Source organism: Lethenteron reissneri, unplaced genomic scaffold, assembly GCF_015708825.2.
Source record: "Lethenteron reissneri isolate LAM-NWPU_2019-01 unplaced genomic scaffold, ASM1570882v1 scaffold_1303, whole genome shotgun sequence".
Classification (NCBI taxonomy): Eukaryota; Metazoa; Chordata; class Hyperoartia; order Petromyzontiformes; family Petromyzontidae; genus Lethenteron; species Lethenteron reissneri.
In genome coordinates this window covers 8,884-23,611 of record NW_026891007.1, presented here as the reverse complement: position 1 = coordinate 23,611, position 14,728 = coordinate 8,884, and the positions used below count along the sequence as shown (strand labels likewise).

Genomic DNA, 14,728 nt, shown 5'->3' with positions numbered 1-14,728 from the left:
TCCCTCTTGCTGCCTGCATGCTCTTGTCGCTCTCGAACAGCTTCACTCGTCTTTCGTTCTCCAATTTCTCATCGTTTCCTGATCATTTTGCAGAGTTGTGTGTAGTCAATCCTCAGTTTTGCATCTCTTTATATTTCTCCTCTTCCTCAACATGTTTTCAATTGCTTTCTAAAATTTGCCTTGCTTTGAATGCCCTGTGCATTGCTGTGCTAGTCAATTCATTGCAGTGGCAACGTCCATCTGGTTGAACCGCTCGGCATTTCAATGCTGCTTCCCTGATCAACAGCATGAAGACCCAACAGAGGGAACCATAAGAATTTATTAACAAATGTTTTTTTTTAATTGAACAACACGGTAATAATCACATTCACAGTAATGACAACCATGTAAACCGCATATAGAGTTTTAGGAAACATATTATACTAGAGTTACACTAGTAGTTCTGTTGCAATGTGAACACATTCATAAGCATGTCCGGTGGTCGCTGTTATGATTATTGCATAGGTATTTGGGATACCAGCTTTGTTTTATTAGACAACAGAAGCTGAAATGAGGCAAAAGAACACTGAAATCCCGCATGACAATTGGATTCCATGCTACGTATGGCAACTTATCGACACGTGTCTTAAAGACCGCTTTGTTCCATAGCTACTGTCACAAACACTTTGAGCAGCTACTCTCGAGCAGCTACTCTCAAGCAGCTACACTCAAGCAGCGACACACCTGCAGTTCATTGGTGTGGTGTTGGTGGATCGCACATGCAACGTGCATGCCTATGAGGTGGAAAGTAGATGATGGTACAGCAAATAATTTGCTGACCTGTGCAGTTTTCTCCTAATGTTATCCTCTTGGCTACGTGGGCCTTTTGCAGATAACCCATTGCTTTCCACGTGAAAAACATTAAGGAACTGGCGAAACATGCTCATGCAGGGCCCACCAGAATGTCTTGAGACTCACCAAGGCTTCCCTGATTGAGGACACTCATAGATTTGTTTTCCCTTGAGAACGCCATTTGTGTTTTAGCAACGCACCGCACACTGGTGGCCGCTCACACGGTGCTGATCTTCTCTTGAGTGCGGGTGATGCAGGCAGCGTTGGCGCCCACCCGGGCTGCCTGGTACACGCCTTGCTTGTGGTCCACCTGTTTGTCGGCCGCCCCTGCGTCAGGAGCTGGGCCTGACGCTCCCTGCTCCTCTCCAGCTCCTGCCAGTGCTCCTGCGACTTCTGTAGGCACAAGCGCAGCAGTGGCATTGGGCCGGTATATAGCCATGCCCCTACTTCTCAGAGCACTATACACGTAGACCACCACTTTCAGAACGTTTTACACTTGGTCAATATTCGCATTTTTAGGGGCAACAACAGTGAACGTGGTCTGCAGGACGATATAAGTTTTGTACCGGGACTTCTACGGTTCCATTTTGCCCGCTGCATGTCCTCCACTCGCTTCATCTTAACGCGATTAAACGGGCAATACATTTGGTAGCTTTCATCTCTTTGCCTACATAGTCTGTATGAACTTATCTGGCTTTAAATTGTTTAATGTCAATTCACGAGAATAGTTTGAGCCAATAACAAACCGGCCAGGGGGGTGATGGGGGTGCATAGACCCCCACACCGGAAAAAGTTCCCCCAACTGCTGGAGAAAGTTCCTTCTGCTGAGCAACCCTCCCCCCTCACCCCTCCCCCCTCACCCTCGCCCCTCGCCCCTCCCCCCTCGCCCCTCCCCTCGTCGCCGTGACTTGCGAGTCCGCACGCTGCGACGCTGCTCTTGCCGTGGAGCGAGCCGTGAGGGTCACCTTGCTTGCCGGCACCGCGGCGGGCACTCCTGGCCCTTCCCGGCCACTCTGCGTCAACCTCTTCCTCTCGGCGCGACGGTCCTCCAGACGCTGAAGGAGGTCGCTTAGCTTGGGGTCGCCCAGGGCGTCTGGAGGGGAGGCCGCGGGCGCTTGCTGCCTGGCTCGCTTCTCCTCCAGCCTGCACCCAGAGCCAGCGCAGCGGACTTAATGCGCGTTCGCGCCGCGACGTTCGAAATCCAAAACTCGGCACCGTCGCACTCCTGGCTGAAAGTGTTGGTGACGTAAACCCCCTCGTCCATGCCACTAATCTCTCTTATGAACACAGACATCAATTAGTCCCTAGATGTGTTCCCATCTCTACCAGTGAAGTAGGAGAGATCAGTCTTATGCAACTGTGCCTCTGTGTCCTCTCATTTCCACCTTCAACCTCCCCCTAAAGTCACTTGGACAAAAAATAATGAGATATTGTTATTATACGAGTATATTCGACTAATATTTATTGTTTTAGCTTTCCAAACCTTGGGCCTGATTCGGCAATCAAACAAAACGTGTATGTGGGAAAGTTACACTGATAGAAACATTTGTGTACAACATTTTGTCCAATAAACACTGCAGGTCACAACATTTCTCCTTTTGCTTCTTCCCTCGCACCGCTCCACTTTGGAATTCCTTTTCCCAAGCCCTTCTCATAACCTTACTCAAGAAGCGTGTTGCATCATAGCTATTACATAATATAGCTACTACAGCTCGGATCATGCTGTTTTTGGTGGCCATATGACTCGCTGGGCATTGGACCTTTGCTCGCCAACTACGTGGATGCCAAACATCCGACGTGTCTCCTCTCACCGGAGAGCGGCCGCCTTGCTGTTGGATGCGCGGTGCAGGGAGATCTTGTCCAGGTGCTGCAGCAGGAGCTGCTCCTTGGCCTGCTTCTCCCTGAGGATGTCGTCACGCCGTTCCTCCTTGGCCTTGTGCTGGGCCTCCTTAAGTAGCGCCAGCCGCTCTCTCAGCTCCACCAGCGACATCTCGCTCAGCAGCGCATGCCCTGCCGTCTGCGGCGGTCACGGAGAGCACAGAAACGGCAGTCGAGACCAGGGAAAGCGGACCACAGTAACAACCACAGTAACTAGCACAGTAACTAGCACAGTAACTAGCACAGTAACTAGCACAGGCTTGGCTATTGTCTCTCGGGACTGTGATGGGTCACGGCTCGGCTCTGGCCCAGCAGTCTCGTAACACTCTGGCTCAGTAGTAGTAGGTTTTTACCCTTTAAACTGGTACAAAAACTGACACCTTATACCCTCCCACTCTGGCTCAGCTCACGAGCCTCCAGCGACGCCCGAGCGGCACGGCCGTGGCCTGGCTGAGGCGCGGCTTTCGGGAATCCTGGGCGGTGATTGGGACCGTGCTCACAGCCGGTTCAAGTTAAGCGCGTGGCTCTGAGCCATGGCTCACTTGAGCCAGGGCCACACCCGAGATGAGCCTTGACTAAGACCGAGCTACGGTTAGGTTATGTGTAGCAAAGGCGGTTGTCCGTGCGACCGTGTTGAACTTGGCCGATCACCTGTGTGGGGTCCATGTGCGGATGGCGCAAGGCGGGCACGGCCTCCAGGGCGCGGATCTGTTTGTATGAGCTCTTGCCGACGGCACATGTCCTCCTGGGCACGCTCCAGTGCCTGCCTCAGCATCTCCTGGCTCTCCTCCATCACCTCCTGCACTGCTCACCCCACCACACTCATGGCTCAATCCGCTACCAACACGGCTGCTCAACGGAAAACGCTTTGCTCCCGACCACAGCGCACACGGCGGTGATGCTCAACAACAACAACGCATCATAAGAATAGCCACTTGCAGAACGTGCAACTGTATCCAGCAACACACATTCTCACGCATTCCACTGCAAACACAAACAACAACTTCATGCCTTACTCCAGTAGTTTATAATGGACACGAATATGGCAGACTTCGACTAACTGTTGCACTTTAGTTACTCACACGTGCAGTCAACCACACAAGTGCATGGGATTTTACATTGTGACAGGAAAATCTTAATAATGTACACCTGTGGTGAAGACACGAGCACTGTCCACCACCCCCTCGCTCCAGCCTGACCCCCACAACCTCCCCCTCGCTCCAACCTGACCCCCACACCCTCCCCCTCGCTCCAGCCTGACCCCACACCCTCCCCCTCGCTCCAGCCTGACCCCCACACCCTCCCCCTAGCTCCAGCCTGACCCCCACAACCTCCCCCTCCGCTCAAGCCTTGACCCCCACACCCTCCTCCCCTCGCTCCAACCTGACCCCCACACCCTCCCCCTCGTTCCAACCTGACCCCCACACCCTCCCCCTCGCTCCAGCCTGACCCCCACACACCCTCCCCCGGGCTCCAGCCTGACCCCCACAGCACCCTCCCCTCGCTCCAGCCTGACCCCCACACCCTCCCCTAGCCCAACCTGACCCCCACACCCTCCCCTCGCTCCAACCTGACCCCCACACCCTCCCCCTCGCTCCAGCCTGACCCCCACACCTCCCCCCTCGCTCCAGCCTGTACACCCCCACACCCTCCCCGGGCTCCAGCCTGACCCCCCCACCCTCCCCCGGGCTCCAGCCTGACCCCCACACCCTCCCCCTCGCTCCAGCCTGACCCCCCACACCCTCCCCCTCGCTCCAACCTGACCCCCACACCTCCCCCGGGCTCCAACTGACCCCCACACCCTCCCCCTCGCTCCAGCCTGACCCCCACACCCTCCCCCTAGCTCCAACCTGACCCCACACCCTCCCCCCTCGCTCCAACCTGACCCCCACACCCTCCCCCTCGCTCCAACCTGACCCCCACACCCTCCCCCTCGCTCCAGCCTGACCCCCACACCCTCCCCCTCGCTCCAGCCTGACCCCCCACACCCTCCCCCTCGCTCCAACCTGACCCCCACACCCTCCCCCTCGCTCCAGCCTGACCCCCACACCCTCCCCCTCGCTCCAGCCTGACCCCCACACCCTCCCCCTCACTCCAACCTGACCCCACACCCTCCCCCTCGCTCCAACCTGACCCCCACACCCTCCCCCTCGCTCCAACCTGACCCCCACACCCTCCCCCTCGCTCCAGCCTGACCCCCACACCCTCCCCCTCGCTCCAACCTGACCCCCACACCCTCCCCCTCGCTCCAACCTGACCCCCACACCCTCCCCCAGGCTCCACCCCTTTAGCTCTCCATCTTTCTCTCCACCACAGCCCCATTCCCTCGTCCTGATCGCAATGCTTCTGGGAAATTATAAAACTGCTGTTAATTTTACAACTTAAAAAATACCTAAAAACTCTATATCCGTGCAAAGTTGCATCATTTCACGTATTTACCCACAATGATGGCTTTACCAAGTGTTCTGCAGTTGGATAAAAGGTAAAAAAAATAGCCCTGAATGAGTGCCAATGTTCCTTAAATCATACAAGGCAGCAAAACAACTAACATCCTGTGTATGGTCGTGTAATATAGAGAATGCATTACAGAAATTACACTCTGTAAATGATGAAAAACCTCACCACAAAAGAAGCAATCATGCAGGCTGGAAACCACTCCTTGCATCCACTATATATATATATGCAAGGAGTTGGTGGTTTGGATAAGCTGAGCATTGTACATGCAATGCACACGCTTGTTGTTAAACCTATGAACCACATTACAGCACACATCTCCACTGCACTGCAAACATCAGGGGCGTTGAGAAGAATAACCAATTCACTGCACATCACAACATTACATTCAAACTCACTTGAGCATCAATTCACTGCAAACCATATGCACACAAACCTGATCAGCGCAGTGTGTTGACAAAGCACACCGCAGCTTCCACAGCACTCGCAAGTGCGGACATTGCAAACCTGGAGTCCCTGACACCTGAGCAGTATGCGGCAACATTACAGTTGAATCAAACCTTGGTGACATGTTACTTAAAACACACCCATTGCTCAATAGAGCAATGGGGCAGTGGTTATCATTGCCAGCCCTGAGTACGTGGTGTAAATTCCACATTCCCATGGCAGGGCTCTGCATAAGACGATCACTCCTTCTCACAAAGAGGTATTCATTTGATCAACCCTGGAGGGATCAAGGACTGAGTTGACCCCTGACTGGGATTTAATTTTATCTACATTATTGTGAATCAGCTCTACCCACAGCATGCTGGCTCAATTATTACACCACTCCTGACAGCAGTTGCAGCTGAAATATATTGTTCTAAATAAGAATATAATTGATATTGATTTATTTATGGGATCAAATTAATACATGCTAAAGATCTGCTTATTTGTTAACAAGACTATATACAACAGGCATAAGTAAAATGTTTCCCTGTTCCATGTGCTCCTCTTTCTGCCACCAGCCCAGAGGTTCCTGGAGGCGTGGGGCAGGAGGCCACGTGGGGCCCCTGAGGCAGCCATCCACAGGGCTGTCGCGGGGCCCTCTTTTGTGACAGCTTAATAGTGCAGTGCTAACCGCAAGGCCACCACTCCTCCCAAATGTAAATGATGTAAAACTTTTCAAACGAGCAGAAGCAACAGTGATTTTAGGAAGTAAAAACAGTGATATGGTGATTCTTACCTATTTTCTGTTTGTATTCTTGAAGTTTCAGTTTAGCTGCTTTGGAATTCTCATGACCCTCCATGATTTGCTTAATCAGTTTCTTCATCTCCTTCTCCTCTTGAAGCCCGCCGGTCTGCGTACTGCTGCATCATCTCAGCTGTCTGTGGGACACGCAGCAACGTCCACAGACACACCACGGGCTACGTGAGACGCGCACACAGACTGCGGCACACCGCACAGGCGGTGGACCAGCGGCAGTGCGGTCGCCGCTTGTTGCAGAGGTTTGCGGTTTAAATCCGGCAGGCCGCCCTGGTTATAACTGCGGTTTTGTATTAACCGTAAAGTACTACTCGCTGTCTACTTCACATTGCACGTTAAAGATCCCCTGGCGCCATTTGCAATGAGAAGGCCATTGTATGTCAGCATCACGGTCCAAATTTGAAAAATTACTCTGCAACATTACTCAATTGGGATTACAGAAACATTTTTCCCTACTTGAAGACTATATTCATCAAGTCCCAATCAATATAAAAATAGACAAAGCACCTCCATCCTTTGTCACAAAAGGTGTGCCACATTCTTTGTAATCTTTAAACAACAAAATCGGTGGAAAATAGCATAATTTGTTTATATTTTCTCATACATGTTGGCAATAGCTGCCTTCCCTCCCACACGTAAACTGGGCCCCAAACCCTGCCCCAGCTCTGCTGCTGCTGCTGCCACCTGCTGCTTGACGGTGGCGGCTTTGTGCTGGTTCTGGCTGGCGAGGGCATGCCGTGCCAGCACGGCCTCCTCCAGGCTCAGCTTCCCCTCCAGCCGACGCCGCTCCTCCTCCAGCGCTGCCTCCGACGCGTCGCGCTGCCGCATGCGCTCCTGCCAATCAGCAAATTCGCTCCCGTCCCGCGCGCCCCTAACCAGCTCCTCTAGCCTGGGCACATTAGAGAGAGAAACAAAATGGACCGATATTTCACAGAGTAGCTTCATCCAAGGTGCAATGCTCTTTTCTGCGAGGACATCCTTCTAAACAAGAGATGTCCCAATCATGCACATCGTTAATGAGCAGCAGCTAGGGTGTGGGAGTGCGTGCGCGAGTGCATATGTGTGCGTAAAAGTGTCTGTGCACGTGTGTGTGCGTGTGCACACACACATGGCAAAACAACCCCCTACCTCCTCGTTGGTGCCGGATGGAAACGCTGTGGTGGGCAGTCTCCTGGCCAAACTACATTTGGCAGAGGCAGGAGATTGAATCCTCACCCTCGGGGTTCCTCCAGAAACAACAAAAACCACTGCGGGTGGCCACGTGGAATGTTCGAACGTTCACTGCGGAGAAGAGGCTGCCACTCCTCTGTCGGAAGCTGGACCGGTACCGCCTGGATCTCTGTAGTGTTCAGGAGGTCCGGTGGACCGGCTCTGGCTCCTGCCACCTTGAGGGGTGGACAGTCCTCTACTCGGGGCAGGAGACTGCCAAACAACAGGGAGTGGCTCTTCTTCTGAACAAAACAATGAAGGGGGAATGGGAGCGTGGCGGTGAGGTTTGCGAAGCTGTAAGCCCCATGCTACTTTGGGCTCGCCTTCCCATCAACTAGATGCGAGGAGTGGTGGTCGTGGTTACACATGCCCCCACCAAAGACGAACATCCATGGAGGGATGCAGGTAAGGCTGATGAGTCAGATGCCTTCTATGACCTCCTGTCACAGGTGCTAGCTAAAGTGGCCCCTCGGGATAGTCATCCTGTTAGGCGACTTTAATGCCCGAGTTGGTCATGATGCTGGCACCTGGTCTGGAGTGATTGGACGGCATGGGCCAGATCAGCTCAATAACAGTGGTAGAGGCTGCTAGATTTTTGTGCAGCCCATGGGCTTGTAATTACCAACACGCTGTTCCGGGATTGGCGCATCCACACAACATCATGGATGCATGCCGGATCCAAGAAAGAACATCTGCGAGGTTTAGGACTTTGGCTCATGCAGCTGCAATGGCTGCTTTGGGTACATGATCCAGACCTCCCCAGAGACCCTGGTTGACAGAGGAGGTGTTCAGGCTGGCTGAGAAAAAGCAACAGGCCCACTCTCATCGTCCACAGCTACTACTTAGTGGCGAATGGCGGTTGTTGTTGCATGTGTATGCGTGCGTGTGGGTGTGCATGTCTTTGTGCGTGCGTGGAAACCGACCTTTTGAGCTCCTGTGTCTCTCGGGCCTGGTAGAAAGCTCCCTCTCGCAGTATGGCCGTTGTGTTGAGCTTAATAGGAACGTTGTTCTTCTACAATAAAAACAACGCTCGTATCACAGTCCTGTAAACGATATGCAGCTTCGCATTGTCACGATGCTACTTTAGCAAGTAGTCCTGCCAAAGGGAATATATTTTATTAATTACACTTGGCAAATGCACTCACGTTAGGTTTCCTGTATCGTGTGTTTAAGATAAACTGGTTGTTGGCATTGACCAATGGAAGATTATTAATTACTTTTACTGTATTGTCAAAATAAAACAATCCGATCACGTGGGACAGCATCCGTAAATGTCCTGGAACTTGCGATATCCATCCATCCCTCTCTGGCCCATGGTACACGCATCCAGAGGGACGCCTCGCTCATCATCCAGATGACGGTCATATCTCTTATTGCTGCCATAATGATTGTATCTATCTAATGTGATCTCCATTTTAATATTATGCATTAAAGGCTCTGTGGGTATAAAAACAAAAGAACACCTCGTATAAATGTTTTACTTGTTTTGTTTAACGTGTAGTCACTCAACCCCACCACCTCCGTGAGCACTTCACTACGGACGGCAGATTGGCAGAGCTGAGGTCACAAACCGTGCAAAAATGTACAGATGGAGGCAGAGAACGCTTCTCTCTCTCTTGGCTTTGGTTGAGCCCTTGGATGGAGCGGCGGTGCTTACCGAGGTCTTTGGCACGCTCCTGGCCCGGGGCCTCTCTGCACTCGTCCTCGACATCTCTGCAGCGAGCTCCGCCATGACGCGCTGAGCACATCCAACGGGAGAGGTGGTGGATGGTTCGGCCACACAACTGATGTGCGTAACGGATACTGAATTGACACGTTTTGTGAATAAAAAATGATGCTGGGGAAGCGGGCGGCACAATGCGCCGAGCTAAAGCGCGCAAGCTGCAGGTCACCGCTACCACTGCTGCTGAGCAGGAAAAACTGAAAATCTGCCTTCCACAAGAACGTGCCGAGTAGCAAGTGTGTGCGGGCACGCTCGCAAAAAAATGCCCAACATTACTTTCAGCACGTTACGTGAATCGGCATAACTAATCGTATAATACGACATAGTGTTGTACAAATGTCCACAAGACCCAATTCCGTCGAAAACAAAAAAGCGTCGTGCTCAAGGTTCACAAATATAAAAAGAGAAACTCTGTATCAAAGTCACTGGAATCAGTCACTCTGCATGTGGACGTGTATAGCATCAACTGTACACTGGCCTTGAGAGTGAAACTAACCAATAACACGTGTGTGTAATCTCGCACAGTGAAATATGTAAGCATTGGTAAACACCGGTCAGATTTCTCCCTCAATGTGAGGTCCACTCCTTCCTCTGTACCTCTCTACTTCCCGCACCTCCCATGAGCACGATTGGCTACGACAGTGCGAAAGAAGTTCAACACACATACGTACTCCCCATACCCTCCCCACTCCGTTCCTCTCCATGTCACTCCCACACACCCTCGGCATACCCCCCCCCCCCCCCCCCCCCGTGTCATCCTCACCTTGGTTTGATCCGCCTTCTCGGCGTTTGCGCACTGGAACAGCATCTTGCTCGCTTCCATCAGATTTCTCTGTAACAGCACGAGCGGTGACATGCTTATTTTCTTATATTTAGAAATGTGCCTGTTCTAACAAGTCGTTCTGGTGTACTGTGCCCACGTGATCGTGTTAAGTTTTTACTTTGAAACGATTACAGCTGCTGAACCATTGCAATTTAAACTGTTGCTACGTAACTCTGGGTGCTCGCATTCATGACTTACGAGACACGAATTACATTATCACGAAGCTATCACAAAGCATATCTTTATATTTTCGGTATGACTCTTTTTTTGTTCAGAGGGTCCTGCCAAGTTGTGTGAGTAGGGGGCGATGCTGCTGCCGTGTGTAATCCCAACTGAGTAGTTTGTAGGTCTTATTTCAGCATTGAGATGTTTGGCCAATGCCAGCTGCACGGTGTGTGTGTTTGGCTTTAGATGACTCGTGTGCCAAGTACGTGCAGTTGTGCTAAGCAAGAGTGGGTTGTGTTCCAGAGTTAGGGAACCTCAGCTCTTCGCCGGTTCCTCTGCCTGACGTCCTGAAGCTTTGCCATTTCTTTCGGGAGATGGTACGTGCTCTTGGGCACCTGCACACACACAAACAATCAACTGTACAACCACAGCACTCCCTGCCAAGCTGCAACAGCTCTGCCTGGGGTCGGGCGTCAAACACCAAGCTTGTTGACGTGCAGTTACATTCGACAAAGCGCATCATCGTCTCAGGAATCCCCTTCATCCAGCAGTGGAATGGCAAAAGCCTGGCGATCATCATGGCCAGCATTAAACAATTGTGGCCATGCATCGCAGACTCCATATTACATGTGACATAACACATTTTTAAACGATGAATAGTGTTTAACCAAATAAAAAACATTTCTAAACAGGCAGTTAAATGATACGGAGCATGGTGTATTTCTGATCACGCCAGCGAGTAACATTGATGGTGGTGGCACGGCGAGGGAGGGGAGACGTACGGGGTTGGGTTTGCCGAGGGAGGGGACGCGATCCGGCAGAGGCAGAGTCCGTGGCTTGGGCTTGGTCAGCGAGAACTCCTGCGGCTCCGTGGTCTTGGGCTTCGGCCGCGGGGGACTCGTGCCGTCCAGTTGGCTTCTCAACTGCTCCGTCAGCCAAAGCACTTCCTCTCTGTTTCTGAAAGCGACAAAGAGAACTTCTTACGCAGCTGTGTCTGCCGAAGGGGCGATTAACATGCTGTAAGGAAATAGCAAAGACTCAATAATTCTTCGATACTCTTATCTCGGATCAGCTGACTTGGGTTGTTCGGTCAATTGCATTGTACATCGTTTACATGTGGAGCACTAAAGTGCCTGAAGCGAAGTGACACATTAAAGAAGATGGAGAGACAGCTAGGAAACCTTGCTGAATCGCCACCAGACACCTCTCTTGCAAAGAATACAATGACTTCACTGAATGAACTTAACATAACTTCATCTATTCATATTTCCATGCAGCGTGAAACTAAACCAGCAGAGGCATTGTTAGTTACGTGGAGCTGGTTGACACTGCCACTGCCCTGCCTACACAGAGGCACGTGCAAGTGGAGGCGGTGCCAATCCCACGTAAAAATCCTTTGATATAAAACAGCACGAGTAGTTTTAAATGGCGTTACATGGCTTAATTGTGGCCCTAAACCATGCGCTTGGCCCAAGTGTTCATAAACGTACTTGAGTAGTGGCGCCAGCAGGTTATTTTGCACGAAGGTGATGTCATACAGCTGACTCCACTCATCCTTTATCCAGGTGCTTAAGTTGACTTCGTCAAACAGGAAAGTCAAGAACTGCAAGGAAAAACCGTCCCCGCGTGTGTCATTAGTTCAGTGATCATACAAACTCACGCTGAGAAAGCACTGCAGCATCATAGGCAACGGCAGACGAAGCTTGTGGGCAAAGGGACCACGTTGTAGCATTGTCCAGGCAGGGTAATTACCAAACTGACTTCTTCCCTGTTTTTGTTTGGTCGAGTGGCTACCCCCGCTCACAACAGCAGGACCCCGCTGGTGGTCACAGCAGTAGGTCGACGGAAGGCAGACTAGAAGGAGCAGAGGTTTGGAAAGGAGGTAATGTGGGCCCTCAGCTGGGTGAGGGTGGGGCATTCGAGGAGCCTGGAGAGGGTGGAGAGATTGGTTGTGGGTTGATAGCATGCTGGATGTCTGGATTGAGGCCAGGTTTCTTGAGAAGCAGGGTGACTTGATCAGTTTTGTAGGAATTTGGAAACGCAAAATGTGAAAGAAGCATTAGTGACATTGGTGGTCATGACGGTGAGTGCTGTGGTGCAGTGTGAACAAGGAACCGGGGAGGTGTCCAGAGGAGATGACTTCATGTGGCGTTCTTGGATTACACCAAGTAACTCTTCATGCCATCGATTGGAATAACAAACTCAACACAGGAGGTACAATGTTTTGTCAGTTGCTTTTCAAATGGCATATGAAAGAAAGATAGACAATCAATAATAAATAATCTGAAACATTGAAAAAATGACAGCAGCTGTGGCAATATGGAGAACACATTGTGACCTGCACGCATTGTCACCTTATGCATGCTGGGTATGTCTTGGGAGTTGATGATCTTGGTGAAACTGGTCATCCCCAGCTCTTCCAGGCGAAACACAGCCAGGTAGGCGATGACTGTGAGCGGACGTGACAGTGGTGGAAATTTTATCTCAGCACGAAGCCACACCACCGATACAGCACTCTATTTAACTACTAATTTCAATAAATACTCTTTTAAAATAATGGACATCAAACGTAGGCACGGGGCAGATCTGAATGTGGACAATAATCATGGCTATCTCACCCCTCGTGTGAGTGGCGCAATTAACCTACTAAAGGCTCCTCTGCCTCCGGTAATGGGTATCGCCTTGTTCATACGAACCACTTGAAACCAGACTGTGTTGGTCCAAGAATGGCCTGCGTGGGGTCCAACTCCACCCCAGAGATCTTGGTCCCACACCAAGTATCCAAATGAGGCTTCGTCGGATCCTGCTTTGATCCTCCATTACTTCTCTCTATCTGCATCCTCCCTCCTCACACCCCCACCCCCTCCTCTCCCACTACTCTGTCTACACCTCTAAGCTCCCTCTCTCTATCCCCTCTGGCTTAGTGATCGAGCCCAGCAGAGCTCACCTTAATTTTTCCCGCGTTGTGCTCTGAGATACCATTTCACTATAAATGCTTAACAAACACAAATCATTACCCTTATAAATTACTCCCACAAGATGTTCTGAATTGACGTTTATGTCCTGTGTCATTGGATGGAAAAAAGGGAAACTGGAGGTGAAATGGCAGCTGAAGAAAAAGGAATTGAATGATGAATGACTACAAAGTGAGAGACGTTGCTGCAATGGAAACACAGGTGTAATGGGATGTGCACTACAGCTGACACACCATTATGCCGTAGTGACGGCAAGGGCCTCGTCGTGAGAGGCTTGCAAGGTTCTTGAATGCGGCGATAACAACAAGTGATATGACGATGGTGATGCCCAAGGGTCCTTGTTATGAGCCCTGAAGAGATTTAAATAACTTTTTTAAAGTGCTGTTTTGAGTGGCTTTAACGTGGTGGAAGCGGGATAATTGTTTAGTGGAATGTGCAGGGCACTGTGAGACGCACCTGTAAAGACGTTTCGCTGCTTGAGCAGAACGTGCTTGCCGTGGCGAGCGTAGAATGCGTTGACCACGACCGCGAGCAGTCGCCTCTGTTCCACGCAGCCTCCCAGCACTCCCAGGAGGAACACCAAGTTATCTTCACTCCAGCCCTCCACAGCACGTCGCGAGATATTGGCGGTGTTAGAATGTTCCAATTTTGTGGTTATGGAGAGATAAACATACACATTCAGTCAAATTGAGTCTGCTGCTGGTGAAGGCCTCCCCAAGCAGCTGGCGGTACAAAGAGGTTCCGTGTTTTTTGTTAAACATCACCTTGCTCAAACATGACTGCACCTACAGAGCATGTACAAACTTCCCAAGGTTTTTAAATAGGTCCCTACAGTTGTATAACAAAAACACAATCAATGCGTTTCCTCTTGCAAGTATAAATAGGAGCTGTCGGGCGTCGAGGGGATCCGCCACTGCGCTGCACGTACTGGCGCGACTGAATGATGTCGTCTGTGATCTGCATGAGGTTCTCTTCCCCTGCTGTGATCTTATCCAGCAGGGCGACCACCTCCCCAATCAGCTCCCCGTAGTTTCCCATTGCTCCTGAGACACACACAGCGCCACGTAGCCATCGTTTTAAACACCATCTCAATAAGTCGTCTATGTCACCATGGGCACGACCCGCACCTCCGATTCGCGCCGTTGGCTACGTACGGTGCGAAAGAAGCTCAACATTATACAAACAATGACAACCCCCCTGCCCTCTTTCTCGGGAGCCCCGCGGGGCAGGGCGACACGCGCAGGAGGAGGAGGAGGAGTTCCCTCGCCTGCCGCCCACAACACGCCGCTGTCGGGCATCGCCTGCCGACAGCGCCAGCCGCGTTCTCTCTCAAAGCCTCGCGACGCGCAGCAACTCGGAGTTCAACCAACTCGGCTCGCCGCGAGGCGAGTTTCTCGTCACTTCCCGTCGCAAGCGCAGCAGGT

At 51.4% G+C, this 14,728-nt stretch overlaps 1 pseudogene; it reads right to left on the bottom strand.

The window, feature by feature from the left end:
• Nucleotides 1-301: 301 nt before the first annotated feature.
• LOC133361951 (cilia- and flagella-associated protein 99-like) lies at nucleotides 302-14,342 on the bottom strand (annotated as a pseudogene).
• Nucleotides 14,343-14,728: the final 386 nt, after the last annotated feature.